This window comes from Photinus pyralis, unplaced genomic scaffold (assembly GCF_008802855.1).
Source record: "Photinus pyralis isolate 1611_PpyrPB1 unplaced genomic scaffold, Ppyr1.3 Ppyr1.4_LG9, whole genome shotgun sequence".
Lineage (NCBI taxonomy): Eukaryota > Metazoa > Arthropoda > Insecta > Coleoptera > Lampyridae > Photinus > Photinus pyralis.
This window is the reverse complement of record NW_022170878.1, coordinates 9,180,853-9,189,383: the sequence shown is the minus strand read 5'-3', so window position 1 is coordinate 9,189,383 and position 8,531 is coordinate 9,180,853.

Sequence of the window (8,531 nt, the reverse complement as noted above, 5' to 3'; positions counted from 1 at the left end):
AATTTTAGTGAGGTTAGGTTAGCGTGCTAGTTAGGTTAGCTCAAAAATCTGGTATCAGGAGAATATAATGTGCGAGGAGATCGAATGTTAAAATTACATTTTAGTGAGGTTAGGTTAGCGTGCTAGTTAGGTTAGCTCAGAAATCTGGTATCAGGAGAATATAATGTGCGAGGAGATCGAATGTTAAAATAACATTTTAGTGAGGTTAGGTTAGCGTGCTAGTTAGGTTAGCTCAGAAATCTGGTATCAGGAGAATATAATGTGCGAGGAGATCGAAGGTTAAAATAAAATTTAATTGAGGTTAAGTTAGCGTGCTAGTTAGGTTAGCTCAGAAATCTGGTATCAGGAGAATATAATGTGCGAGGAGATCGAAGGTTAAAATAAAATTTAAGTGAGGTTAGGTTAGCGGGCTAGTTAGGTTAGCTCAGAAATCTGGTATCAGGAGAATATAATGTGCGAGGAGATCGAAGGTTAAAATAAAATTTAAGTGAGGTTAGGTTAGCGTGCTAGTTAGGCTCAGAAATCTGGTATCAGGAGAATATAATGTGGAGGAGATCGAAGGTTAAAATAAAATTTAAGTGAGGTTAGGTTAGCGTGCTAGTTAGGTTAGCTCAGAAATCTGGTATCAGGGGAATATAATGTGCGAGGAAATCGAAGGTTAAAATAAAATTTAAGTGAGGTTAGGTTAGCGTGCTAGTTAGGTTAGCTCAGAAATCTGGTATCAGGAGAATATAATGTGCGAGGAGATCGAAGTTTAAAATAAAATTTTAGTGAGGTTAGGTTAGCGTGCTAGTTAGGTTAGCTCAGAAATCTGGTATGAGGAGAATATAATGTTCGAGGAGATCGAATGTTAAAATAAAATTTTAGTGAGGTTAGGTTAGCGTGCTAGTTAGGTTAGCTCAGGAATCTGGTATCAGGAGAATATAATGTGCGAGGAGATCGAATGTTAAAATAACATTTTAGTGAGGTTTGTTAGCGTGCTAGTTAGGTTAGCTCCGAAATCTGCTATCAGGAGAATATAATGTGCGAGGAGATCGAATGTTAAAATAAAATTTTAGTGAGGTTAGGTTAGCGTGCTAGATAGGTTAGCTCAGAAATCTGGTATCAGGAGAATATAATGTGCGAGAAGATCGAATGTTAAAATAAAATTTTAGTGAGGTTAGGTTAGCGTGCTAGTTAGGTTAGCTCAGAAATCTGGTATCAGGAGAATATAATGTGCGAGGAGATCGAAGGTTAAAATAAAATTTAAGTGAGGTTAGGTTAGCGTGCTAGTTAGGTTAGCTCAGAAATCTGGTATCAGGAGAATATAATGTGCGAGGAGATCGAAGGTTAAAATAAAATTTAAGTGAGGTTAGGTTAGCGTGCTAGTTAGGTTAGCTCAGAAATCTGGTATCAGGAGAATATAATGTGCGAGGAGATCGAAGGTTAAAATAAAATTTAAGTGAGGTTAGGTTAGCGTGCTAGTTAGGTTAGCTCAGAAATCTGGTATCAGGAGAATATAATGTGCGAGGAGATCGAAGGTTAAAATAAAATTTAAGTGAGGTTAGGTTAGCGTGCTAGTTAGGTTAGCTCAGAAATCTGGTATCAGGAGAATATAATGTGCGAGGAGATCGAAGGTTAAAATAAAATTTAAGTGCGGTTAGGTTAGCGTGCTAGTTAGGTTAGCTCAGAAATCTGGTATCAGGAGAATATAATGTGCGAGGAGATCGAAGGTTAAAATAAAATTTAAGTAAGGTTAGGTTAGCGTGGCTAGTTAGGTCAGCTCAGAAATCTTATATCATGATCGAGGAGTTGATTGAAGGTTAGGTTAGGTTAGAGTGCTAGTTAGGTTAGGCCAGATTAGTTTGGGCGTTTTAAATTTTTACAAATCTTGTATCTAACCTAATGCACATGAAACTTGGCTCTCAAAGGCCTTAAAATGAACACCCTTTTAAAATTCTTATTTATTGCGGCGTACTCTTATGGCGATTTAACTCGTATATTGCGAACAGATACTTGATTAAAATCGTCAAAAAATCTGTACGGACGGCCGTTCGTTCACTCGCCCTGTCCTATGGAAATCCAAAAACGCTGTCGAAAAGGAATACGCTATAATACAGGAGCGAAAAGTTTAATTTTCGAGTTTCGTGGTTTACTTCTTTGACAGTGAAAGGCACAAATCTCATAATGTTTATAGCCTTGCCTGAGTTTCTGGTAATCGTTGATTATAAAATACATTTCAAAGCTGGTAATATTAAAATAATCCAAGCAGAATACATTGTGGTGACATCTGTCTTTATTATTGGGGACTAACATGTTATCGAAAAATGCAGGACACTTTATTACCAACATTATTTTAGTTAGAACGTACACCTCAAAGATGTCGCCACAGTAATTTTTTTATATACTTTTTGAAACTAACGTTAGATGTCAGAGCGGTAATTTTAACCATAGATATATGAAGATTTAACCTCTAATGCATAAATGTTTGTTTTTTTTATAATCAAAACTTGAACTTTGTTTTGTTATCATTTCTCTCTCGCTTACAGGTTTAAATTGTGAACTGGCTACTTGCAGTGACAGGAAAGCGGCAGCTCGGGCATGGCGGAAAAAGATACTGATCGCTCTGGGTCGTCCGATCGGAAGACTGGTAGTTCTCGATGGGTGAGAAAAGTTAGCATTGAATTCGGACAACACAAATTGAAAAGGGAAAGGCTTTGTAACCAAAACAGGAGGACACGTTGGAGAACTCACAGAAAACCCATTCAAACGCAATTCAAACTTCTCAACGTTAAAACGATTACAATGGTGCAATGCTATTCGTTAACAATTGAGCCTTGAGTTCATTCGACAGAACTAAAGTTATAAAAACGGAAGTGAAATTGGCAACGAAACGGAGCGAAAGTGTTACGCAGTTTGCAAGCACCCAAAAAGGTGTTGTTTGTGCGATCTTCATGTGAAAGTTGTTGTAAAATGGTTCACTTTAATGTACCTGTATTGAAATTGTACTTCCAAGTGCTTTAAATAAACTCCCATGCATAAGAAATTACGATTTGCAAAAACAATTAATGTTCGTTTTCTGTTCATTGAGCATGATGTGTTGCCTACAAACCAGGCTACACAAATATCGAATACCCATATTGAAATGTCGGGCCATTGTTTAAATAAACAATGGTCGGGCTTTGCTTGATTATCCCCAATTAAGTACATGAAGGACACCGTAATGAGATAAGTGTTTATTGCTACCCTCTGCCGAAATGTTACAAAATAGTGATCAAAACGAGTCCCTTTTTGCATAAAGGATTTACATTTGAAAACGTAACTTTTCGACATCTAACGTTAGCTTCATGAACTCGCAGCTCTTGTGTTAAAGGAAATCTGTTTCGTGCTAGTGGTGACATCTGTCCTTTAGCTTAAACAACTAATATAATGGTAATATAGAGGTGCTCTACATTTATTGGTAACATCTGAGTCTGACTTAATTACGCCAGATGATGGGACGATATTTAAGATCATCAACTATTAATTATGGAATAAACTAAAATTATTCAATGACCGTAGTCAATAAACAAAGGTTACATATCATTTGATGTAGGTGTTCAGGCTCTGGTCGTTTTGTATTCTAAAGGCCAAAATGGACTAACTGAGCCAACGGTCGGATACGACAGAAATAAACTTGATAAATATATAGCCTGGTTTGTAGGCAACACATCATACTCAATGATCGGAAAACTAATTTTCTACTGTTATTGGTAATTTCTTGCACGGGATTTCGTTTAAAGTCGATAGAACATTCGACACTGGTACGATTTACAATTTTTACTCGAAGTTCGCAAAAAGGACAATCCATTTTTCGTGCTTGCAAACTACGTAACACTTTTGCCACGTTCCACTACCGTTTTTGTATCTGTAGTTCTATCGAATAATTCCTCGAAGCTTTCGCACCATCTGCAGCTGCTGCAAACATGTGAACGCTTCGATTTTAACGTTGAGATGTTTGAACCGTTTCTCCACCGTGTCCGCTTGTTTGGATTACAATTTGTGTTGTCGGAATTCGATGCTAAAGTTTCTCATCCATCGAGAACTACATGTCTTCCGATCCGATGACCGAGAGCGATCAGTTTCATTTTCCTCAATAATCTGCCGCTTTCCTGTCACTCCCAGTAGTTCCATAATTTAAACCTGTAAGAAAGAAAGGAGCGATAATAAAGTTCATTTTTTGATTAACAAAAAAAAACAAACTTTTATTTGTACATTTGAGGTTAATTGTTAAAGCACAGCTTACTTACTTAAGTAAGCTGTGGTTAAAGTATCTATGGTTACTTTACTGTACGTAAAAAAACGCTCTGACATCTAACGTTGGTTTAATGAATTATATTTAAAAATTTGTGTGGCGGCATCTTTCAGAAATAGGTGTAATTAAAATAATGGTATTAATAAAGTATCCTGCATTTTACAATAAACTGTTAGTCTTCATTAATAATGATAGATGTCAGGACCATGCCTTTTGCTTTGAATATTTAATTATTTACAAAATATACTCATGCAAATCTATAATTTTTTTTGGTTTTGTGCCCATCCCTGTCATTGGGGTAAAGCCATGAAACTCGAAAACTAAACACTTCGTTCCTGTATTACAGTCTGATTATTAGGTGTTATAGCGTTTTTGGATTGTCATTGAAAAGGCCGGATGAACGGACCGCATCCCTACAGATTTTTTGACGATTTTGGTTAAAGTATCTCCTCGCAATACACGAACTAAATCGCCAAAAGAGTATGCCGCAATAAATAATTATTTTAAATGAGAGTTAAGTTTCATGTGAGTTAGGTTAGATCTTGTGAGGGAAGGTAAAGTTCCCTGATAGTGAGGTTAGACATTCCTTGAATCACCTCCCCGAATATCATATTCTCCTGATACAAGATTTGTAAAAATTTAAAACGCCTAAACTAATCTGACCTAACCTAACTAGCACTCTAACCTAACCTAACCTAACCTTCATTCATCTCCTCGCACATTATATTCTCCTGATACCAGATTTCTGAGCTAACCTAACTAGCACGCTAACCTAACCTCACTAAAATTTTATTTTAACCTTCCATCTCCTTGCACATTATATTCTCCTGAAACCAGATCTCTGAGCTAACCATGGGCTGCATTTACTCTCAAGATTCACTCGGAACAGAATATGCATTTATTTTGTTTGTACAGTTTTCAATATAAAAATTATTTACAGAAGTTGTACTTTATTTTCCACCCCAATAACAATACTGGTAGGAAGATTACAGTACAATAAGCACCTGGTCCTTCGCACTTTGCCGAAAACACTTACAAATTTGGTAGGTATCAGGAAGATATAACGTGAAAGGAGGTCTTTCAGTCTCAAATACACCTGTTCTTTGTCGACAAACTTACGTAAAAGGTTTCTTGCTACTAGGAGAACAGAATTCACGAAGAGGTCTTTTTCTATCACTATGAGTTATTTGAAAGCTTAATTTCGATTTAAAAATTTGCAATTTTGTATCAGGATCATATGAGTGCGAGGAGGTGTTTCTTTTCCTAGTACTACACCTGTTACTTGTCGACAAACTTATGCAAAAGGTTACAAAAGTTACAGCCCTTTGAATTTTCTTTCGAAATTGGTTTCTAGTCTATAACTTTTGATTGAGAAGGCTCATCGAAAAAGTACGAATTGTTTTGGATTCTACGCACCAAAATTAATAAGAAAAAGTGTTTTCCCGAGAAATTTTGGAGTGGTCGATTTTTGGAAAAAAAAGGAAGGTTGTACACTGCCTTTTTTTGAGCCTGGAAAAAAAAATTGTCTCAGATCGACCGGAAAAAACATTTTCTTATAGAATGGGGCCTGTAGAATCCATAATTTCAGACAGTTTGAAGATTGGGCTTTCCACGTGGGCCCGGCGGTTTAGAAATACGTCTATTGCTAAGTGCAGAAGAGCATTATTGTAACTTTTTTCAATTTTGGAGAGTACCCACGCAATCAATAATGTCGAAAGCGGTCAAATGAGGTGTAAGTGGAAGGCACTTAGGGTAATCACAATCGATTTTGTTCGAATTGCTCGAAATTACGGTTTAGGTTTTCTTTTGTCTTGAACAGTACGATGCGTCTAAGTGTCGCGTTCTTTGTTCTCCGCTTGGGTGTTGCTATGAAGACCGGTGACGAGACGGACATGGCTCGATCATGTGCTTCTCGCGCAATTAAAACATTTTTTCGTAGTGATTCAATTTTGTACTACGTATTTGAAGGTAACGCGTACGAAGCGCTACCGTTCGATGTGGAGAATCCAATCGTGGTAATCAACATGACAAATTTCCCGCCTTTTGAGGCAGCACCGGGTCCAAAGATATTCATAGTTCAATGGGATGATAGCGATCGCAGTTTTATAAAGCTTTTCAGTGTTACTGACTTATGGAAACGCTCTACCCTGGAATCTATGTTCTTGGTCATTAGCAAGCGTCCTATAGCACTCAAGATATTGCACCCGTTCTGGGCAATGAGTTTGAGGTACATAATGATTTTAGAGTACGACATGCCCGGTGATTTTCCTGTCACGCTGCTCACGGTGAATTCTTGTCGTTACGGCAATAAAGGTGCGCTCTGGATACAACAAAGCTGTACTGCACCCCAGATAGTGAATACGATGACAAAGCCAGTCAAAGATTACAAGGGATGCACCGCTCAGTTTCTAAGTAATGAGGTAAGTTCAGAACAAACCGAAGCCAGTAAATATTTGGCGGCCGTTTTGTTGACACTGGAACAATTAGGATCCACGTTCAACTTGGAGGTAAAAGTCAGCGCTACTGACGTCCCTACTTTCAACCGACATAAAGTTCACATGTTCTTTTTGGTACCGAGAACTAAGAAGCATCTGACACAACACGGGGGCAGCAAATCATTTTTCAAAGCAAATTTCGTTTGGATTGTTCCTCAATCAGATCGGATTGTGGGACCCGCGATTTTCGGAAGGCTTTTTCAAGCCGAAGTTTGGATAGCTGCGCTGTCCGCATTTTTTGGTCTCGCACTAATCCTACGCGTGACTCTGCGTCCGTCAAGCTCCATATTCATTGTTCTCCAAGTACTTTCGCTAACACTATTTGGTATCATATACAGGATGCCCAGATCGCCATTGTTGCGCTCTCTGCTACTGACCTACATCATTTACAGTATCCATATCCAGACGGCGTACGTATCGAAATTGATTCCCTTAATGACGATTCCCCAATATGAGAAGGGTATCACCAGATTGAAAGACCTGGCCTACGCCAACTATCCCATATACGTTGATCGGCAAATTTTTGAGTGGTACTTCCAAGACACGCAAGGGGAAGATGACGATTTTCGAAGCGTCTTAAAAGGAAAACTGGTTCAGTTCGACATTACTAGCACGTTCCATCACCTGGACACATTAAAGGCATTCAACAACTTTTCTCTGTTAATCCCGTCGTTTCGATTGGAAGAATACCAAACCCTCAGGAATTATACCTTTCCACAAGTAATAATTGACAATTCCTGTACTGGAACTTATGAACTGAGTTTTGGAGTCTTAATGTCAATAAGCTACTTTACAAATACATTAGACCTGATAGTCACGTGGCTAACCGAAAGTGGGCTTTATCAAAGAATCGAAGAAACAGTGAACGAGGTGCATCAAGAATCAATGCGATCCAGAGAGATACCCAGCGAGCCCGTCGCTCTAAATTTGCACCACGTTTACGGCTTGTTTATCATCTACGGCTTCGGATTGGTCGCCTCTTTTCTCGTATTTCTTCTAGAACTTCTGTTTATGAAACTCAGCACGCCAAACTAAGACACTGTGTAATGATGACTTATTTTAATACTATTACTAGATGTGATATTATATGAAGCAATGTTTGTGAGGTTTTCGAAATAAATCAGCGCACAAAGTTTATTAAACACCTTCTAGCGATACAAAGCTGAAACACCTCCTCGCACATTATGTACTCCTGATGCAAGATTTCTGACCTAACCTCACTTAAATTTTATTTCAACATTCGATCTCCTCGCACATTATATTCTCCTGATACCAGATTTCTGAGCTAACCTAACTAGCACGCTAACCTAACCTCACTTAAATTTTATTTTAACCTTCGATCTCCTCGCACATTATATTCTAGCACGCTAACCTAACCTAACTTAAATTTTATTTTAACCTTCGATCTCCTCGCACATTATATTCTCCTGATACCAGATTTCTGAGCTAACCTAACTAGCACGCTAACCTAACCTCACTTAAATTTTATTTCAACATTCGATCTCCTCGCACATTATATTCTCCTGATACCAGATTTCTGAGCTAACCTAACTAGCACGCTAACCTAACCTCACTTAAATTTTATTTTAACATACGATCTCCTCGCACATTATATTCTCCTGATACCAGATTTCTGAGCTAACCTAACTAGCACGCTAACCTAACCTCACTTAAATTTTATTTTAACATTCGATCTCCTCGCACATTATATTCTCCTGATACCAGATTTCTGAGCTAACCTAACTAGCACGATAACCTGACCT